Genomic DNA, 23,466 nt, shown 5'->3' on the forward strand with positions numbered 1-23,466 from the left:
GAATTTATGAAGGTCCTGCGCTTAAAGAAAAGAGTTACAAAAACCACTAGCGTTTCTTTAAGCATTATTTGTATATTTAATTTTGGATACACAGGGTCACCTTAACTACCACGTTGTACCGCAAAATATTTTATAGAACATTCCAACACTTTCCACGTATGAATATATAGAACTAGAAGATATAACATATAATATATGACCCAACCGTCATTTTGTCCTTAGAACCATTCCGACGTTTGTAAAACCTGATAGATAAATACCATATATTATCGGATGAACCGGTAGCTTTTCCAGTGCATGTGCTGTTGGTTTTTCTGGAAGATGACCCACTTGAGGCCACGAATGGACATTACTAATTTTGCTTCACGTATAATCGTGTAGAAACAAATATCATAGTTTTCTCAGAGCTCTAAGAACACCGAGGTGTACCTTAAACTTCTGGCACAATTTCTATACATTATACTAATGATGAAACTTAAATATGGTTGAAAATATAACCATATAATATGTGTTAGCAATATTCCAGCGTTGTATTTAAACCCTTTGCTCATGTGGACAGTACACACGAAATAAACCACATATGATGCAGAAGCAATGACCCTTTTCCTATAGCATAATGTTTGCCTACGCCCGTAAAACGCAATCGTCTAATTCTTGGGATTGTTTATGCTACTACTTGTATGCATCTCATCAGTGAGACGAACCTCTTTACAGATCCACTCTGGTTCACTTGGGCTGTTTCTTTCGTATACAAGGCTTATTTGCCCGCATGTGTGTTTGTTTACCAATGTCTTATGAGACTCACTCAATTGCAAGAATTATGGACAATACCGGCTCATCGCTGATGTAACACTGATACTTAGGCTGCTTCCAAGTACTTACATAGCAATTTATTTGTAAACTATCTTCTGCTATTTTTATTCTGCTTATTATGATGTGCAATGTTTCAAGACATTTTCCGGTTTAATATGTGCAATACTTTGGCGAAAGGAGGTCTCAAACAATTCGATTTAGGTGTAGAAATTAAATATCGCAATCTAAGTCATACTAGACGCGAACACTGATTTTTCGTGCTTGGCTGTTCTTTGCTTCATTAATTTATGGTATGTAAGTATTTGTTCTTTTACATTGATTGACTGATTGATTATTTTTAACGGCGCATCAGTACTGTAAGGCTAATTAGCGGTGGTTCTTGAGTAAGGGCCATTTTAGCAGGGCGATCTGCTTTTTCGTTATCTTTAATACCAATGTGGCTAGGTAACCAACAGTATATTATATTGTGGGAGACACTCAGCTCGGTATTTTTGAAGAGTATGTTTTTCAATAATGGGTTCTCCAGTTTTCTATTGTGTAGTGAATGGAGTACTGATAGCGAGTCGGAGAAGATGATACTGTTTAAAATATGTTTATTTTCTATATGTTGCAGAGCAAGGTCTATTGCTCTGATTCCGGCTGTAAAAATTGATGCTCCATTTGGTAAGCGAACTTGCGTTGTGTAATTTCCACAAACAAAGGCTGCAGCAGCCCTTTCCTCATCCTTTGATCCATCAGTGTAAATTATGGTATAGTTTTTAAATTTGGTGAGGAGTTCATGGTAAGAGTTGTGGAAGACAGACGGGTTTCTTTCGGATTTCTTTCCATCGTGTAGCGTAAAACGTACTTTTTGTTGTTTAATTAGCCAGGGTGGTGTTTCGGAGATAGACGTTTTCTGAATTTTAGAAAGATCTATATTTGTAGTGTCAAGGCTGGAGGATATTCTAATGCCAACGGAAGGTATGGCGTTTGGTTTATTTTCGTATACAGTTTTGTATTTGGGTTGAAAAACAGCCGAAAAAGCAGGATTGAGAGGGTTTGATTTTAATTTGAGAGCATACTGTGAGGAAAGCAGTTCTCTACGATGCGATAAAAGTGGTTCGTTCGCCTCAGCTAGAAGGCTTTCACACGGGGATGTTTTAAATGCTCCCAGAGCCAGTCTTATTCCCTGATGATGAATTGGATCAAGCATTTTAAGATATGATTTTCTGGCTGAGCCATACACAACGCAACCATAGTCCAGTTTGGAGCGAATAAACGTTCTGTATAAATTTAGTATGACTTTCCTATCAGCACCCCAGTCAGTGTGCGCCACTACTTTAAGCAGGTTAAATGCTTTTAAGCATTTGGCTTTTAAGTTATTTAGGTGTGGTATAAAGGTCAGTTTTCTGTCAAAGATTATACCTAACAATTTTGTTTCCTCAACAACTGGAATAGGTGTTCCATCCAGCGTGAGGTTCGGTTCATCGTGATGTCTTCGTAACTGACAGAAATGCATGTTTACCGTTTTTGATTTCGAGAATTTGAAACCGTTTGCAGTGGCCCAATTTTGAATTTGTTTATATTTTGCTGCAGTTGTCTTTCAATTGTATGCATGTGCTTTGATCGATGACATATGAGAAAACATCAACGTATAACGAGCAATCCACACCAGGAGCCAAACACTTGGTGATGTTATTAATTTTGATGTTAAAGAGCGTCACAGATAAAATACTGCCCTGGGGCACACCCATCTCTTCCTCGTGCAGATCTGAGAGGGTAGAGCGCACTCGTACTTTGAATTCTCTGTCTGAGAGAATGTTTAATATGAAATAGGGCTGACGGCCTTTTAGACCTAGATCGTGCAGGTCATTTAGTATCCCGTACTTCCATGTAGTGTCATAGGCCTTTTCTAAATCAAAGAAAACCGCTACTAAATGTTCTTTCTTAATAAATGCATCACGAATAAATCTTTCCAGTCTAATCAGATGATCATTGGTGCTCCGGCCGTATCGAAAGCCACTTTGGAAAGGAGATATTAAATTGTTAGTTTCCAAGTACCAGACAAGCCGAGAATTGATCATTCGTTCCATTGTTTTGCACACACAGCTTGTGAGTGTAATAGGTCGAGAGCTGTTGGGGTCTTCGCTATCTTTATCGGGTTTGGGGACTGGTATTACAGTTGCTTCTTTCCAGATTTTTGGTACATTACCAGTAATCCATAAATCATTGAAGAGTTTCAAAAGAGATGTTAATGATGATTCTGGAAGGTGTTTCAAAAGCTGGTAATGTATTTCTTCGTCAGGCCCAGCAGATGCATCATGGGCCTTATCTAAAGCCTCCCTAAGCTCCAATGGTGAGAACAATTGATTATAACTTTCCGAGTTGTTGGATGTGAATTTTAAACGTGACTTTTCTTTTCGAGTTTTAAGTTTTCGGAAGGCTTCTGAATAATTAGATGATGATGAATTTTTGGAGAAACTGTCAGCAAGAGTATTTGCAAAGTCACGTTTTGAACTAAAGTTGTTATTGTTCAGTGTCATATGTTGGAGAGGGTTTTGTTTTCTCTTTCCGTTTATTTTGCGTATAGTGTCCCAAATTTTCTTAACAGAGGAACGAGAGTTTAAAGAAGAAACATATTTCTTCCATGATGCTCTTTTACTTTCTTTGATTGTGCGGCGAGCATTAGCCCGGACAATGCGATATTTTACAATACGGCGAGGACTTGGGAAAGGATTCTTCTGCAATCTCTATTAAATTAGATGTAAAATGCTGAATAGGGTCATTAACATGGAAAACTGTAGTATCTGCATTCAGCCTAGTTTTACAGAGTGTTTCAAATTTAGTCCAGTCGGCCTTCTTTATATTCCATTGTGGAATTACGTCATCAATTGTAGAATTAATATTTTCAAGGAATTTTGGAAAGTGATCACTGCTGTGAAGGTCATCAGCGACCTTCCATTCGTAGTCCAAAGCAGCGAAGGAGAACACATTGTCAAATCGATGCGTATATGTACCCGTTCCTGGGTGTGAATATGTTGGTGCTTTGATGTTATTTTGAAATAAAATCTTCAACTTTGTGACCTCTGTCACTTATATGATTTGATCCCCATAACATGTTATGGGCATTAAAATCCCCGAGTAAAACAAAGGGTGCAGGAAGCTGTTGAACAAGATTGTCGAGTTCATTTGGTACTAGGTTAGTGTTTGGTGGTAAGTAAATAGAGCAAAATGTAATCGCTCGATGTAGAGTGACGCTTACTGCAATGGCTTGTAAATTGGTGTTTAAATGGATGAAGCTATTAGGGGCTCTGTTGTTCACAATAACAGAGACTCCTCCTGAGGCCCTGTCAACATTATGTGAGTAGGTGTTAAACAGGGAGTAGTTTTTAAGTGTGATGTTCTCCGTTTCTTTCAAAAATGTCTCCTGAAGACATAGTACTGCAGGATCATGTTCGTTTATAAGCAGAAGAATATCGTGAATGTTGGCTTTAAGACCTCTACAGTTCCATTGCATGATGGTGTTCTTCATTATAAGTTCATATTGGAGATTCTGTACCTAGTTAGACCTTTCGCGGAGGCAATCTGGTTATTTCTCTGGAGGAAGTACGGGGGTGAATTTTTTGTTGTTAGGTCTGGAGCTACCTTGAACGCATAGAACAGATTCTTCTGCATCCATGCTCTCAGTGTCTCCAAACCTGTTATATAGTTTGATGGGGTCATCTGAACCCTTTTATTGTCTGTTTCCGTGAGATTTTTAACTTTTTGGTGATTTCGGTGGCTGGGTATTATTAAATGTAATCTGAGTAGATGCCGTGTTTTACTGTGCTTGGTAATGAGGGTTGTTTGAATTTGGTGCTGAATCGGGTGCTTCTGTTTGTGTTTAAGCGTCCTTCGTTGTTTTAGGACTGCTCTTCACTACAGTGGAGAAGGATGGGCCAGGATGGGCTGTTTTCGCCTGTACAAGTTTTCTGGCTTCTGGATAGGGTATGCGGTTACGTGGCATCTTTTGACTGTATGACCATGAAGAGTGGAAATGACTCCACACTACATGGTTCCTCGTTAGATTCAGATAAAGGTTTCGTACGCTTGTTTTGATTTTTTTTAATTATCCATAATGGCTTGACTATAAATTCAGCACCCGTGCTCCCCACCCACCGAGGAGCCCAACAAGGGGACACTTTTCAAGTGCCAGGGATACAAAGATGCCATACTCAGTTGATAAAATTACCTTTGATTGACTCTGAAGTCGCCAATTTCTAAGGTTGGTAAAATTATCCCCCGATTGACCCGTTTTGCCACCGCCTTCTAGGAAGTCTTCTAAGACTTAGGAAAGGGAAAGATAAAGGAAAAAACTATAGGGGCAACGGTGGTATCAAGAGAGATACAATGAGAAAGATAAAGAACGTGAGAGAGTAAATAAAGACTTCCTAGGGTTCGGCGTGACCAGCCGATTTGTCGGAACCGGGCCCATCCCGACCACCCGTTTAAGAGAAGTAGAGGCCAAAGTAGTGCATTGCATGGAAAGCCTCTGCTCAACTACCAGGATCCTTTCCTCCCCCGACACGGGACGCAACCCACGGCAAACAGGTTGCCTCTACCTAGTCGCCTTTTACGACACGTAGCGAGGCACGTCGGGCCAATTCTACAACCCCGGACCAGCAGGGGGATGTTCTTTCACAAATACGAACTACCTGTATGTATATATGTTTGTATGCGTGTGTTCTAATATATCTTACACATGAACTAATTTTATCGGATATTGTAACGTGATGGGTTCAGAAATGAATCCATTAAACAAACACCTATTTACATGTTTATTTACAGTTTCCTCTATATATAATCATGTACCCTTGTGTTGTATTACACATGAAAAATCGTTGATTCTCTCTAGAATTATCGACTAACTGTCTGTTAGAACCGAGAGAGAGAAAATTAATTTGATCAGTTCACACTGAAATCTAAAACCTACTTCTCTCTCAAGTATGTGAGTCTCATTTGAAACCACTTTTCAAGCCGATTGTTCATTGTAGATGAACCATGTTTGACACATAACATTATATAAAGGTTCCTCTCACGCTCTAGGGTCAATGGTCTTAGCAAGACGGTCCCGTTATTGTTGACAGCTATAATTGTTCAAACCACTGTTATAGTGAAACATAACTGCTCCTGTCACTAAATCATCACTATACCAATGTGTATAATTTCATCACACGTATCCCGTCTTTGAAAAGCTTGAGCCGCACATGTTTATGTAAGAGTATTTTCATTGTCGTCAATTAGGTTAAAAAACTTGTTTCAAATAGGCTTGTATCCGTGCATCAATACGCATGTAACATTTTAGACAGAGTTCTCTAAACGGAAAATTAAATACGCGATATACAACTTAAGCTTATTTTTCTAGATAAGTTAGCTAAATCTTATTCATACATTATACAATTTTGCCAAACAAAATAGTTCACAAGTATTTCTAAGGTAAATCATTATTTTACACAACTCCACTAATTTAAGTTATTTGACAGTCACGGAACACAACCACTTAAATGCGCCTTATCATGTCTTAGATCACTCCGCACAGTAGGATTAAATTTATGAGGTGCCGCGCACGTACTCCATAACATCTGGGATACTGGTCTCACTGTCATAATTCCCTGAATTACGTTCATCACCGTATCCACTGTTAACAATTTCCGTATCCGTACTAGTATTGTCTTTTAATCAGTTTGTACTGACTCAGTATAATGATTTTATTATATTTTGCGTGTTGGAGATTTAGGAATGCAATATACGAGGTCAAATAAATTTTGCAGTAAGACAAGGTCCATCACAATATGATTTTAATTCCGGGCTAGTCCTAATTTTCCGTTTTGGGTTATGTGACCACACAACATCCCGAGCCTGATACGTTTTGATGTGTGTTTGGTAGTCGTAGTACCATTTCTACCCTTCTCTCTCAGGTTATACATGTTCCCTAGCTCACTCGTGGGTACAATCCAAGTAGATCCTTAAGTTTGAAATAATTGTAAATAATAACTTAACTCCAAAGGCTTTTTGTTTAGAGGTCCATACATCAACTCGATGGGTAATCTTACTTATCGACCAAGCCTTATTTCATTTGGCGAGAATTTCGTTGAGTCATGAGCAGCGATGCGGTATGCCATGAGTCCCTAGTGGCAGAATATCACCTAAGCTTTTCTTATCTTCAGACACTAGAATGTTCTCTGTAGTCTGATTCAAAGGTTCAAGCATTCTTTCTGAATGTGGGTGAGTAGCCGTACTCCGCATTTTATCTACTCCCAGAAAGTTACACATCTCCCTGAATATATTTGACTCAACATTATTTCCTTGATTCGCATGACTCTGCATCGGAACGCTGAATCCATCGATAGACTGATGAGTGTAACATATACTACATGTGCAGGAATATAATTGACCTTCTCGTTCAAGATAAAATTATCACAGACACAGACCATATTCAACTTTGATCAGTCATTTAGATTTGACGAAATCTCTGTCTATCACTCTTCATCTCTGTCTCTCAAGCACACAAACAATATTAGATGAAAAATAAAACCTTACCCTTAAATCTTCCTTTACCTCTTGTTAATCTACTGTGGTTTTGCGATGCCAATTGTCAAGTTGATGAGTCGACTAAGAAAAGCTTGTCACGGCAAAACAACTGCGCAAGAAAGGTTAAGAGTACATTTCATGGATTGCAACCCCTTGAGGGTAATTTTATTTCAAGCAATATATAAATGTAAGAATTTATTACATTTTTCTAGTCTGTCCGTGGGGAGACGAACCTCTATTCTCACGAAATCCAATTCGTATCAGAGTTACAACATCGTTGTTGACGGAGGAAATGTTTTAGCCGCAGCAATAGTAACGCCGATGTAGGCACATACAGTCAGGAAGAGATTGAGCTTCTGCTGGCATTGGACACGAGTTGCACCTAGTATCAAAACTCGTCCAAAATATGCGTTATGTATGTTATGGATAACTTTGAGTCCGCATTGAAATTAATTGCAAAAGGTCTCAAATATCTTACAACTGGAACTACTACCCATTGGTAATCAATTGTCAAAACAATACATGTTCCACCACAAACAGCCAAAACAATGATATTGCATGGGAAAAATATGAAGAATATGGAAGCATTTGATATGTCTGTTTTTCCTATAAACTCCCCCTACCCATGTGTAGCGAGCCTACTGTGATATGGGCGTTCCTATTTTTTGGAACATAGCTAAGTTCACGGCCAGTACTGTGCATATCTAACTGAAATTTGAAACTAGCACCCTGCCAGTTATTCATGAGGGTAGAAAAATCTATGTATGAGTCCGCCCATTTGTTTGCCTTAACTTTATCAGGGATTAGAGTTGAAGGAGTAAACGACGAACGTAAAAATTATGATTGTGAATGCCCTCCGGAGGCCGAAACGATTTGGACAACGTTGCCTGTATCCATCGCTGTACCTGTACGTGAAGCCTTGGTTTCTATTATGGCGCGGGAGACCATGGATGTTGCTAGTTTGTTGTCTGTTGCTACGGAGGGTACAAGTTGAAACCCAGTTTGTGGACCATTTTCCAATTACGGCCTGTGCATAGCTACCAGCTGATCATATTTGGCATGGATCTCCTGTGTCACATGGGTGGTGAGCCTGTCGGAGACGTCTTGCGTTATAACATTACTAAGATTGGGGTCCATCCACGCCCCTTCGCTAGATGATCCAGGTTGAGAGGTGGCGGCCGTTGGCGTTGACAATGGTGCTTCTTTATGGGCCTATTCACCGCCTCTTGGATTTTGGACCTTGATTGTCTGGCTCTCTTCACTGCCATTTGCAACGCAGCCCTCTATGTAAGGGGCATCCTGTAACGAATGCCAGAAAAAGTTATTTACATACATTTCAGTGTATTATTACGTAGCAATCGTTGCAAATGAATAACCCTTATTGTACTGTTATGAACATCACTGTTCACTGTAGTGGGATGAGGCACAAACTTGGTAATATGAAGAAAGAAAAATGAAGAAAAGAACCAAATTTGAACGTAATGCAAAGTATGGGTCATTGTTTTAAGGTGCGGAATGCAACATCACCAGTATCAACAGAACAATTATAGGTCAGTGGGCCTAAACGAGCTTGGAAACACAATACTCATTAACATGGAACGAAGTGTTGGAAGATGAAAACATGAATTACTAATCACGTGTCAAGTAGTGAGGTGCGGGACCCAAGTACGCCAAGCATGAAACTCGTAGCAACCGTAAAACGCAAGGAACCAACTGGTAAACACACGTCACTGATATGGAATCAAATGTTAAACATACAATCCAATGATACGGAACCTACTGTTAAACACACAGGCCAGAGATACGGAATCAACTGGTAATCACAAAATCCAGTGGTACGGAACCAACTGGTAAACACAAATGCCAGTGATACTGAATCAACTGGTAATCATAAAATCCAGTGGTACGGAACCAACTGGTAAATACACAGGCCAGTGGTACGGAACCAACTGGTAAACACAAATGCCAGTGATACTGAATCAACTGGTAATCATAAAATCCAGTGGTACGGAACCAACTGGTAAACACACAGGCCAGTGGTACGGAACCAACTGGTAATAATAAAAAATCCAGTGATACGGAACCAACTGGTAAACACAAAATCCAGTGGTACGGAACCAACTGGTAAACACACAGGCCAGTGATACGGAATCAAATGGTAATCATAAAATCCAGTGGTACGCAACGAACTGGTAATAATTAAAAAAATCCAGTGGTACGGAACCAACTGGTAAACAAACAAGCCAGTAATACGGAATCAACTGTGAAGCATAAGGCTAACATAAAATCCAGTGGTACGGAACCAGTTAAAAGAACAGGGTCCAACTAAATACTGCTAAGTCCGAGAAAGCCAAAGAAGACCTCACAAAATTATGTAAAGTCAAATCAAGAAGGAGCACTTACATCGTCAAACCGATTAATGAACAAACCAACCAAACCGAAAGACCACATGTCAACACAAGTATGCAGAACAAACGGACCAAAAATTGGACGACAAAGTTCGAACAATCCTAAAGTATTAATACAGCATGACACCATCATGTTGGAAATGTTTGTTATTTTTCCACAAACGGCTCCTCCGACCGACCATCGACAGAAAATGCAATCTTCCAATAGGTTACAACGTTTGATCTATAATCGACACAACATAACAAAGGTACACAAAGACAGAAAAAAAGCGTATCACAGGGTTCATACAGAATTTAAGAATGACGAATTCAAAGACGTTCCCAAACTTTCAAAGACCACAAACATAGATTTCCAAGACCTACGTTAGCTAACATTTATTGTATATGAGAAAACAAAGAATACAAAATGATATAATATAGTTTAATGATTAAATGAATCTGAACTGGTCTTCAAAAGAAAGAAACCAGAACAAACTCTACTACATCTAAATCTAACAACATTGGACAATTTTATTTGTGGTTATGGAAAAAATTAAAATGTTTGAGTTTATTTCAATTTTCAAATACTTTTAAAGAACCCAGAGTAATCAGCTTGATTTTCCCAAACTTTCAAGGCCTTGAAAATGGTATCTCTTTTTCCCAAACTGTCAAAGACCTTCAAAGACAGTATGAATCCTGGTATTAGGACGGTGCACCTAGGCTGCAATATATGGCTTATAAATAAATCAACCAAACCGAAATACTAGGGTTATAAATATATCCCCATTATTACACCGCTAATTTGGAGGTAAATTAATTTGGATATTTGAACTTAAGTGCAACAATTTGGCGCACTAATGCTATACCATTTGAGCTATTGAACCTTGAAACAAACGTGGAGTCGTTTGCAAGTACTCTTAGTCTATTATATGTGTGAAAGGAATTTATGCACGAGACGATGGGAAGTATATATACGTTTAACTTTATGTTTCTCTGGTTCAAAATTGCGTACGACAGAAAGATCGAGCCAGATAATTGTGTCAACTATTCTTCCCCAACCCCATGCATATACATTTTAGAATAGCGCTGAATATTAAAATCGGGACGCAATAGATAGTCTATTTCTGATTTCAAATGATACTGCAATATTTTACAGATGGAATGACCCAGTATGAGTGTGACTTAAAGTATAATAAAAAAAAACGTTAGCAGAATTTGCGGAATGGAAACAAGTTAATGTAAGTAAATACTTAACTTCCATGACTATTCGACTCGGTCCAAATTCTAGGAGATGAGGAAGGTAACTAACAAAGTGAGCCGATAACAACGGAGATAAACATTTTACAGAACAAGGAAACACATCCGCACCCCATAATGAAATTGGCTCAACTAAAACCGCAGTCCTTATCATAGAGAATCCATCCGCGCGTCGCCGGAGCGAGAGTATTGCGATTGGCTAAGCAGAACACGTGATTAAAAGTTTTAAATATATTGGCCCTTGACAGCGCGTTACCCGACAAATCTGGCGGGAAATTGTAGACCCAATCACACATCCCATAAACGTCCTTACGCGAGTGTAAATAGTTTTATAAGAATATTGTTGATCACAGCTTCGTTGTGTCTAAGCTCTATGGGCAATTTTTTGCACGTACCAGGGCATTGGTGTGCAACAGAACATCATTCGTTGACTCTGTTTTAACAGTGGGCATAATAAGAATGCCAGTGTAGGAAGATGAGTGTAAGTTTATAGATAAGGTGGGTGATGTCAGCTATGTATATTAGAGCTGAGCAAGGCGACGAAATGCAGCATAATGAGCAACGCTTGTGTTTGGTTCTTGAGAAAATTGGTTGCCAATGAATGTTATAGAGCCGGGATGTTGTGTGCTCAGTTCTTCGTACTTTAAGGATGATCCGAGCAGCCGTTGTGTGAACTTGTTGAACTTACTATAGTAGGTATTGACAAGAACAAGTTAAATGTCACACACAAATGTCCAGTATTGAAACAACTAATGACAACGCTAACCTTACATGTGTTTTATTGCAAGTTGTGGTAATGAGAGCGTAATGCGATAGTGACACAAAGGTTCGTACTGATTGTGCACATTTGATGTTGGTATTGCTGATGTTTATTTTTGAAGTAAAATATGTTAATAAGAAAGGATCTCCATGATCATCAGAATGACTTCAATTTTACCACCATTTATCTGCAGCTTGTTACATGTCATCCATAACTTCACATAGCAAATACCCTTTCTACGCCTTGGATGATACCCCCAACTTCATTTAGACAGTTTGATTTGTAAAATTTAAGTGTCATCAGCATACAACTGGATTTCGACCTTTGACACTTGAGAGTGGCTGAATTTATACAATGCAGAGAACAGGACCGAGTAAAAACCTTGTGGCACCGCATTATAGATCAGCTGGACTGGAATGTTTGTAATTTACGGACTTAAGTTGTGATCTGTTGACTAAGCAGGTATCGAACTACAATAAGGCTAAAACGTGAGTACATAATACATGATATAGCCTTACTATGAAAACTGTGGTGTAATATATTTTGGTTTATTGTGCCCAATGCCATGGGCAAGTCAAGTAGGCTGAGGACTAAAATCTTTTCACTGTCCAAAAGAGAGGAAGGGCTGTTGAGTGTTCTAGAATGGGCAGTTTCAGTAACATGCGTTGCTTGTATGAAACTTATACAGGGCATAAGGACTATTTTAATTCAAATGAGTTTCATTTTAGGACATACCAACCTTTCATACAATTTTAGACATTAATGGTGGATTACAACAGAGCAGAAATATTATAAATCGTTAGGGCCAATTGTGTAGTGTATGTTTCTTCATCAAAGGTTTGAATGTGATAGCTTTGAAAACATGATGGAAATCCCCGGAAGAGAGAAAAATGCAAATAATATAAGTTAGTAAAGGTAACATTTAATATAAGGAGTCAAGAACAGTGGTATAGGAACCGGATCGATTTAAGTGACTGTTTAACCTTTGTATGAAACAGATGCATTGAAATATATTTAAATGATAATAAAGGTTGCTCTGTGTGTTATTGAGCGTCCTACGTGTTTAAAAATGACCATGACATCACTGACTGTTTTGATTTCGCCCTGATGTGTATGGGCCACCTATGACAGGAGATATAACTTGTGTATGTCTGATCAATGGATGATGTTTTATTTCTGAGCTTGAAACTGCTCACGTTCCTTCATTGACAGTTCCTCTGCATTAAAAATCTGTAGCTCTAGCATCACTGAGACTACGCCAGGTAGTGCAATCTTCTGTAAGATCATCTCACGACTCAGGGTCAGTATTGAAGAGTTTCAAACATGACCAGGAAATATCCCATATATTTGCAAATAGATTACCAAAAGACACGCCTGTTTTAGCAATTATGTTATTGGTTCCATCATCGATGCTGACAGGTAAACATGTTCACTGTCTATATTGTTTTGCCGTTTAGTGTGATGGCAAGGTGTACATAAGGTTTTCCTGGTGCTGGTTATTACATCATCTATGGCTTCTTGATATACATGCTGAGATAGATATTGTCACAATTAGAAGAGACATGATTCATTCTGTGTTGCATGTCAGAATTTGCATTTGAGAACAGTCATCAGCAAAAATGATATCATGAACAGTGACATCCTGTAACTTAGTTTTTGTTTTCAGTCTTCTCATATAGAATAGCTTGCCGTCAGTTACATGTATGTTTATCTCTGTATCATAGTCAGTGAAGGCATCATAAAGCATGGTGGATAACGTAATATTGAACAGCCAAGACACATACATGTTTGATTCCATTGGTGACAGTGGAACGGTTCAGATTACTCACCGTCACCCGCAACATGATCTAACATGCCATATTGGTATTGCCAAACCATCGCTATGAAGTTCCCTGGGCAACGAAATTTCGCCATAATCTTCCAAAGGTCAAAACGGCTTACAATGTAATTGGCATTTGTCAGGTAAATGAACTGAATATACAGGCTGGGGTTCTGTGTCTGACATTTTCTTTAAGTTTAGGAGCTGAAAACGCCATATATGTGGTCATTCGTCTATTCTCTGAAGCCACATTGACTATCGGTAGGTGTCCATTATCAATGTGAAGCACAAGGCGATTCATCATAATTGTGTTAATGATTTTGCCAGCTGTTGTCAGCAAAAAGATGTCTCAAATAGTTGTCGCATATCTGTTTTTGCCTTTCCGCCAGTAAACGTGGCTGATAGAGACAGAATTGTACTCCTAAGATATACTTTTCTGAATTAACAGTGATTGGAACAGTTCGTATGCATCCCTTCCGCTTTGTAGACTTTTGCAGGTGAAGCATTTGTTCCAGATGTTCTGCCACTTGACATCATGTAGTGTGACTTTACAGGTGTGTCCGTTCTGAAGGATATGACGATTTCAACTTGAGGCAATAGATCAATTGCCTATCTGCTGAAAGACAAATGTTGATTGAGAATGACGTTTTTTACTGTCCATCTTGATTTATCTTTTCATTGTCAATAGCATTGGATGTGCTCCTGATGACAGTAGCCCATAGGTTGTCTTAAAAGCATCAAAGAAGTTCTCTTTAGCATTTATGTCTGCATAAAACTGAATCCTATCTGACTTGTTACTCAATGAAGAGTCTTGCACCTCTCTTATTTTGCAGTGAGCATTCTTATTAATGTTGTTGAAGTCTCCCTTCTTATATGGTGAAGTGATGTGTTTTATATAGGCCTTGTGTAGCCGATTGTTCTCATTCAAAAGCCTCTGAATGGAGCATCGTTTAAGTTAAACAAATCGTGATGTTTACTGTGGTAGGACCGTTGAGTTTGGATGCAGATGAGTACACAAAGTCTCAGAAGGATGTTCATGTTTTTTTTTGTCCCCGCCATTCTTGGCGGTTTTATTTAATTTGCCCAGATGTCTCAACAGTGAGCGAACACATTCCTGTTTCACATTAGTCTGTTTCAATTTGTTAATATTATGCTTTCTGGGCTCATTTTTGCCGTGCGGTCGTATTCTAGGTTAGATCAGGATATTGAGTTTGGAGACTATGGACAGTCCAGCATTTTGCAGTTCGCAAGGCCTATGTCAATCGGAAATCCTGTACGTCTCGACTTGAGGTAATCAGTACAATGATATCGTCTGGAGCGTTGGTTCAATTAAGACGTCTTGTTGCGAGCTGGCAGGCGGAATACTCTGTTGGAGATTAGGAGGTCATGTTTTACGCATCTTTCCAGTAGGAGGAGTATGTTCATGTTGCATTTCCCATGTACATTTGTGACAATGATACCTGACTATCTTTGCTGATCTGTGCTAACTGAATCATTCAAGTCGTAAGGATTAGGAGCCTGTCTGCAAATTTTACTTCTGCAAAAAAGGAAACCTCGGGTCTTCAAAAATTGTGTCCTTTTACTCATCTGGGTTAGATATGGTGGGTGCTTAAGCACCGCAGATAGTTGCATGTCTTTTTCCGACATTCATGATCTCATTTGCATTGGTCTCTCATTCACGCACTTTGGAAGGCGTTTGAGTCTCCTAACCACCCGTGATATCGTGGCAAACGGAGCACCAGCTTAGCGTCGCTCGTCTATACTCTGGCTATTCCTGAGGAGTATTTAGCCGGCCCTTACTTTGGTGAATTGTATTTCCTACCCAAGGAGAGTTTCACTAAGACCTGCTCTCTGAATGTGAAATCTGACCAGATCCCTTTCAACTAGCTCTTTTCTTGTCTAAGTTCTATATGCTGATGTACTTTCCATTAGTGTGCCTAGGTTCCAGGCATCGATGTCGACTTAATACTTGGTGTTATAAAGAATGGTTATCGACCACTAAGATGGTATCCACGTCATCTGCCATACTCATATCAGGGTTTAGGACAAGACAATAATATTCAGGGCACTATTCAAGACACGTCCTCATGCATTCTGAGCAATGTAATCCTAAAATGGCTGCTCAGTCACCCAGAGGGATGCCAAGTTCCCTAGTTGGTACTGTCGAGTGTAAGGAAATAGTAAGCAAGCTGCAAGTGTGCGAGACTGCAGCTACAGCTACAAATGTATCCAAGCCTGCTGTTTTGCCGCTCGCCCATCCTTACAGGACCTGAACATGGGAGAGGGGAATAATTCAAGACTTGTGCGTGGTTTGTAAATGAGTGAGGGAAAGTTGCGCCGAGTTGCCATCACCAACCCATCCTGAACTGTCTTAATCCAGTGGCACAAATGTGTCACGATGTAGGGAGATATTTCTGAGTGCAGTGGATTGCTATCATTTTTTTTACTGCACCCGATTCGATGCTGTGTTCTGTCCACACAACTCATACCCTGTGCATTCACAGCTGGGGGATAAGCGTATCTACTCAGCCGTGTGACCCAAGATAATTGAGCTAGGTTCAGATGTCCATTCGCGACCAACAATCGCAAATAGTACCGCCAACTGTATCTTATGGTAGCAGACCAAGACTGACCCTGAATATAGTCTATCGTAACAGTATGGTGTTCATGAGCCAATTGAAATTGTGTATTCAAGCTTATGTCTAACGGATTAAACTGTGTAACCGAACAAATGCGCGAACAGGCCTGGATGGTTGACAGGAGAGTAAGTCATTAGAAGTGATTTGCATTTATTTATTGACATTAGGTCTATTCGTAATCTAAAAGAGCTCCTTGCAGCTGAAATTTTCTGTGAATTTTCTACTATCGTAGGCTGAGTTTGATGCATGAACTATGTTTGTGGCATTATTTTTAACAGCTTCATAGATATGCTTATGAATAGTGAGAGTGCTAGAAAGCCAAACCCTCTTCGGCTTACGACGTTCTCTTTCCCTACGTAGAAACTGGTTCCAGTCACTACTACACCAAAGGGAACAGTTTTGAATTGATACACTCTACTTCGTTGCTGAGGCATATTTTTCAAACAATACATGCAACAACTGTCAAGTTGTACTTATGAAGGAGGTAACGAAGTTGTTAGATTTGCTTGGATATCATGTTTTAATTGGGACATACGGAAGTTTCTCTTAGTAACAAACAAATAGAGGGGTAGAGACTAAGACGTTGAGATGGCATATGGCGCAGAGGTAACCTGACGTATGTTCGTGTGACATAATACAATTATCTCAACATAAATCTTAAATCAACAACAATTTCAAAATTTTATGCAATAATTATGGTTTTAACCCGACTTTATTTTTAATTCAGTATAATATCAGTGGCAATGATATTTGTGGAAAGTTTGACGAGTCTGATTTTGCAGCTTCTATAATTGTTCATGTGGAAAAGAAAGTTCAGCTAAACATGTGGAAGGGTGGTCTTGACCCGTCAGAAAACAAACAACTGATATGGAACTGAATTGATTATCTTCTCTTATACTGTTGGAAACGTTTAAGACCTCTTCATTGCCAACATCTAAAAGAATGATTGCTAAATGTATCATCTCCCACATATTGACACAGTCCCAGACAAACACTCACTAACCAATCAAAACTAATTTTAAAAGTTAGCTTTGACGCATCAGCACAAGAAGGACTCTGTAATGCACAGTTTGTAGAGTAAGGAGCCTTCACCTCAGATTACTAAAGCATCCGATCTCTGCTGATCGTGACTGATTGGAAGATATTTGAACAATAGGGAACAGACTGTTGTGGGTCTGGTATGTTGAGATACAGAGAGAAGCAAACAATTAAAGCAGATAATTCAATGATATAAATCAACTAAAACAAAATAATGTATCAAGATTATATGTTTCACCTGTCCGCCGCGTGATTGCGAATAATGCATTTCGAAAAATATTCATGTTATTAGTTTTCTCCCTTTAACGTTTACCCAGGCAATTCAACAGGACTACTACATAACGCTGCACAAATGAAATTAAACTTATTTGTTTGAAATACTATTTATTATAGATCACATGTCAAGGGAAATATAATTTGTTTCACTGTTTCTTCCTAGTTTCAGATGTTTTGATTCTACAGAAAGAACAATCATAATAAAAAAGTTATGCTTTTCTTTCAGTCCCTTTTTATGTTCGTTTACTGATTTCAAGCATTTGATTTGCTAACGAAACACACATAGCCCATGATTTGTTCTGAATCTATTATATGAAAGTTTGAGGAATTTTACCCGTTTGCATGATTCTTTCAAATCTTGGCTTAGCTGGGTTGTTTTTTTTTTCCATTTCGAATATAAAGAATTCAGCACTCCGCAACGTGTTTATTTCGCACTTATCCTTATAGATTCAGCAATATAATGAGACCGCCGAGACTTCGGGGATTACATCATCATGCATATCTATCCATCTTTTCATATTAGATCAAGCAAATTAAAGATCCGGCCGGTTTTCGTTAACTTATATGGTTGAAGTGGCATATATATTTGATGGCTGATCGAAATTACTTTAATTTCTAAACCTATTAATGTGAATACTATTGATATTATTTGCCAACAATTTGCATGATAGTTCGCAAGATGGGCTTTTTTATTCCGTCATTGTTTCGGAAGTTACTGTCATATCTTAATACTAATCAAAACTGTGGAAATGTTGAACTCATCACGTATATATACTTTCAACGACCTTTAGGCAAAAAGATCATTTATGTTAAGTTGGTTAAAGAACTTATGTGTAGTTTACAAGACCAAACGTGAACTATGCACACTTAAAATAGTAGCAGCTGGCGTGAAATCTTTTTGCTAGGTTTCACTGTACTAATTCAGCCTATCAAATGTTATATCCTAGAAATATGTAAGTATTACATAACTTGGAACATAATGGGTCATCTGTGGCTTTTTCTGTGATATAATCATACAACTAACACATCATCAGATTATAAATATAGCTAAGGTCAAAATTAATGTTGACATCTGAACCAGAAAGCAGCAGTTACCTGGCAGCTGTAAAGATTCAGTGGTTGGAAAGTCAACAGTCTGTACCAGGAATTCAATCTATTCTGACAAGCTGGAATACACTTACAGAACGTTGGTCAAATAATCCAATGCAATTAGAAAATTTGATACCATGAAACATATTAATGAATTCGCGAAAAGCCAGGAACATGTTTGCAATAAGCACAACAAATGTCTGGTAGATTTTAACGCTGCCTTTTATATTTAATGCAAGGACATTTCTTTTATAATCGATGCCGTGCCAAAAGAAGGTTATTCCATAGTATATAGGACCAGCAAAATATGGTCTCGTTCTGTTTTGATAACATGATATCTCAAGTTTGCCGATCTAGATTGCACATTGTGTATTTACATATTTATTATTATTTGCTACAAATGGACTCCAAACGTTATCAAATATATTATAATGTTTTACAAAGCATCACCTTATACTAAAAAGGATGCTAACATATGAAATAGATTGACATGCACTTGATTTCATTCGTAAGAGTTACTGACATTATTTTCAGCTTCGAAATGTATGTGTTCGACAACACATTTAGAGCCTTTTGCAATTGTTTGCTCCTAATAATATAGCTCTTCAACACACGTTCAAATGATATTTTTCAGTAGAACATGAAATGCCTATCCAAAAAAAAATAGCCAATAGTTGTATGCATGATATATTACTAAGATCGAAGTTTTCGAACTTAAATATGGAAATATAACCTAAATCCGTTTGCCAAGCCATTTGATGCATTGCAAATCACTTAGTTTTAGTCCGCCATCAGTAGACTGTCTACCTAGCTGCAAATTAATTAAAGGTTCCATACCTTTCAGGGCATATTGAAAGGTTGTGAAAACGAAGAATGACTGTGCTGACAACCGTTTAATAAAATACAGAAAACAGCATAAAAACGTTTAGTGTCGGAAGGACAAATAAAAACACCAAACGGAGATGAAAACAAAACAAACGAAAGGACAAGGAAGACAGTTGATTACATTTGGACAATTGTTATTAATCTCACTATTGTAACGAATTTGAATCACACAAATCTACTATTAAAATCACAAAATAAACAGTAATGTATACTCGTGCATACTATTACTTATAATTTGTGTTCGGTGAAATCTGCTAATACTAACTAAAGACAAATCTCATGTCACGTTTTTATTATTTCTTATACTTTCTTTTCGTTTAAATGTGCAAACACATCTCATTAAGAATCTCTCAGACGTGCTATTTCTCATACATAATTGCAAAGCCAGTAGCTGGTACAATAAAGTAAAATAGCCATTGGTCAGAATGTTACCACGTGATCAAAACGAATTGCGTTCATTTCTGTATGAACTGCAAGGAGAACTACTTTTCCACTTCTATAAATAAAGTCACGTGTACAGCATAAGATAAACATCGCCAGTTAAGGCAGACATGAAGTAAGCATTAAAGAAAACCAACATTCTAACAAACAAGCAAAAAATAATTGAAAAAATTTGGCTTCCATTGGTTGAAGGACTAGAATTATGATGACCTGATTGCGATCAAGATGGACATCCCAAGTGCTATAAATAGCTACATAATAGAAAACCACAAACATTCATTACTACGCTCAGTTAAGATTTCTGTTTTTAATGACACAAACAAAATAACATAACAAATAAATACAATTTCAAATATAAGAGTTTAACATTGTTTTTTCTGAGTTCATCGTGGCATAAACTGTCAGTTGCCGACTCACACAGCTTGCAACTGACAGTTTATGCCACGATGAACTAAAAAAAAAACAACGTTAAACTCTTACATAATGGTTAAGTCTGTACAAAAAATGTACCGAATAAACTTTCTTGCTGGTTGTCGTTTAGGTTGTAAAACATCCTCAAAAGGAATGGTTTGACCGACGATGTATCAAATGTATTTATCATAAATTCATATTAGTCTTGTACTTATAAATGTAACACAAAATACATCTTTTTCATGCTAAGCCATATCTTTTCTGAGTCAAAATGATTTACGTTTTAAACATGTTGGTAACGCAAAGGACGAAACTGTGACATTAGGTCAATCAAGGGGCAATGACGTAACCTTAAATAAGCATCTACCAGGTTCTAGCCACTTTGTATATAGGTTTCATAAACTTGATACTCAAAAACGTAAGAGTATGAAGCATAATAACTTGAAAGATCTCAACACATGCTGACAACAAAATAAATAACAAATAATGCGATATTGATAATGCGTCAATTAAACAGATAATAAAGATTAAAAGTTATAAGACAAAACTTGATTATAGCAGGAAGTATATTTTAGACTCAAGCACATATTCAGCACTCGATATAATGCTACATAAACATTGGAAACCAAAATGGAAACGAACCCCGTTAAATTCTAAACATTCAAAAGTGCGTTTGCCCAAATAGCAGACGATAAACTAAGATAGATGCAGTACAGAAACAGATGATATCAGTCGTGAAAATTATTGAAAACTAGTAAACATTATAGTTTTAACTGGAGCAATTACATAAAGACTGAAATAAATTGAAAGGATCACAAAATGTAAAAGCTAAAGAACGAACTCAAAACCAGTAATAATTTTCTATACTGAAGGGAAGTAATAACAGTATTACTTTTCAGATTTGCAGAATAATGATGGTTTAACAGAGTTTAATACATCTGACAATAACAGCAAGCATAAATGAGTATGAAAGTTTATCAGTATGGGAACAAAGTATATCATGGGAATCACTAATTTAAACGATACATATGTTAAATAATCAACATTTGCCAACAACCAAGTGTAAACGTATTATTGAAATACAACAATCAATCGAGCTGCAGGTCAATATGTTTACAAAGAAGTGGGCATTCGTATCAGTGTCTTATAGCGTGATATGAACAGGTAATGATTGTATCAATTTAGAACCATTATACTAATTTTTTTTTCTCAATGAAAACATGTGCATTAAATACGGATTTTAAAACACAAACAGCTATAATATGTATTAAACATTTTTCTAAAATGGAAGAATTAAAGCAGGAAAATATAGCTAGAAAATGGAATGGATGACACAGCAATACTAATACCAGGATATGTAATGCCTTAAAAATAACATGGTGCACGAGCAGGAATACTAGCGTAATTGATTGTCTAAGGTAGGTGGATTTTTCATTTGAAAATTATTTTAAATTGACTAATATATTTACAAAGGATAATGGAGATTACAGTAAATAATATGAAATTAAATGTTCTTCAACACAAATTTACTAACAAAAGTTGTTTAATTTGTAATATTCGCAAATATATGATTCAAATTAAGAAATCGGTTTGAGATCAATTAAACCACCCCCGCTCACACAACAGTCTACTGGTAACAAAAGATCAAATGCTACAGTATTTTGAAACAACGTTGTAATTTCTAAACTTTAAATGCAATATAAATATAAAATACTTTAAGGTTACTAATTGTCTGTTTGTACACGTCTTTAGAAAGCATTTACTTAATGTAAAGATTATATGACCTTTTACATTAAAATCTCGATTTGATTTGACTTCATATAAAACAAAGTTATCCTTTGGTACTGATGTAACCAACTAACCAGTAACAAAAACGTTTGTGCTATATTAGTTTTAAAAAAGGAAACAAAAAATTGGTTCTGTGTGACTTTCTTCGCACAAAATCTAATTTGGTTTCGCTTAAAGCAATGTTCGTTTTTCTCTAGGAAGAGATGTCCACCACTCTTCCCTTGCTCTAAAAGTGTCATTTATACTGACACGAAAAGCATTTACTGAGTGTCCTGTTTTAAAAGTTTATATATATGAATTACATTAGTTAACCATACTGAACCTTCTTAGTAATTTAAAGACAGCAACCATTTAATAAGTTCTTCATTTTTCAGAAGGGAAAAATTAAACATTCTGGGATATCCCTCTGTTTTTGGATATTTTGACAGTTTATATGTCTACAGCTTTGCTTTCAAGTCAATTTACTGTCTGCATACTTTATCATGATCAACTGAGCGACCTTCAATTGTTTTGTTATTTGAATGCGGCAAAAGTCTTCATATAGCTCAATAGCAGCTGAAAAAGACATATGATATCCAAATGATGTTAGAAAAAATATGAGAAACAACAGAACCCAATTTTTGCAATGAGTTCTTGTAAATACATTTCTTTTATCAACATATTAATAACAGCAAAGTAGTACAAACACGTGAATGAAACTGACATGCGCGCGCGCGGGTGTGTGTGTGTGTGTGTGTGTGTGTGTGTGTGTGTGTGTGCGTGCGTGTTTGTGAATACAATGTGTTTCCTTTCTCTATGGTTGATTGGCATGATTCTCCATGACATACTGTCATTACCCAATAAGAAATGGTTCCGGGCACATGAAGACTTCTAAGGTCCACCAGTAAGGGGTAGGTTGCCTTCTCTAGTACATTCCAATCGATCAATTAACGCAGCCAGTTAAGAAGACATTTACCAAACATGTTATGGTTGATATGTTTCCAAGTGGGAAATATGTAATGTCTTATATGCAGCTGAATAGGTCACTCGTATATTTTTCAACTCTACATAATGCATGAGGTACTCAAAACAGTTAACTAGTATAAATATTACAGTAAACGTATGAACCGTCAATTAATGACGTGATCACTGCCGTGTATTTATGTTATTTGTGGGATAATTTTGAGTCAGTTCCTTCATTTGTGATCGTTTCTTTAGTAATTTGCACAATTTATGTTAGTTTCCTGCATATATGGGGTCACTCAGTGCACTTGTGTATGGTTATTATCTCCGTAGTAATTGTTGAATACAATATTCGTCAGACACATTATGAAA

The sequence above is a fragment of the Sinohyriopsis cumingii genome, unplaced genomic scaffold, assembly GCF_028554795.1.
Source record: "Sinohyriopsis cumingii isolate HCF-2022 unplaced genomic scaffold, ASM2855479v2 utg000360l, whole genome shotgun sequence".
NCBI lineage: Eukaryota > Metazoa > Mollusca > Bivalvia > Unionida > Unionidae > Sinohyriopsis > Sinohyriopsis cumingii.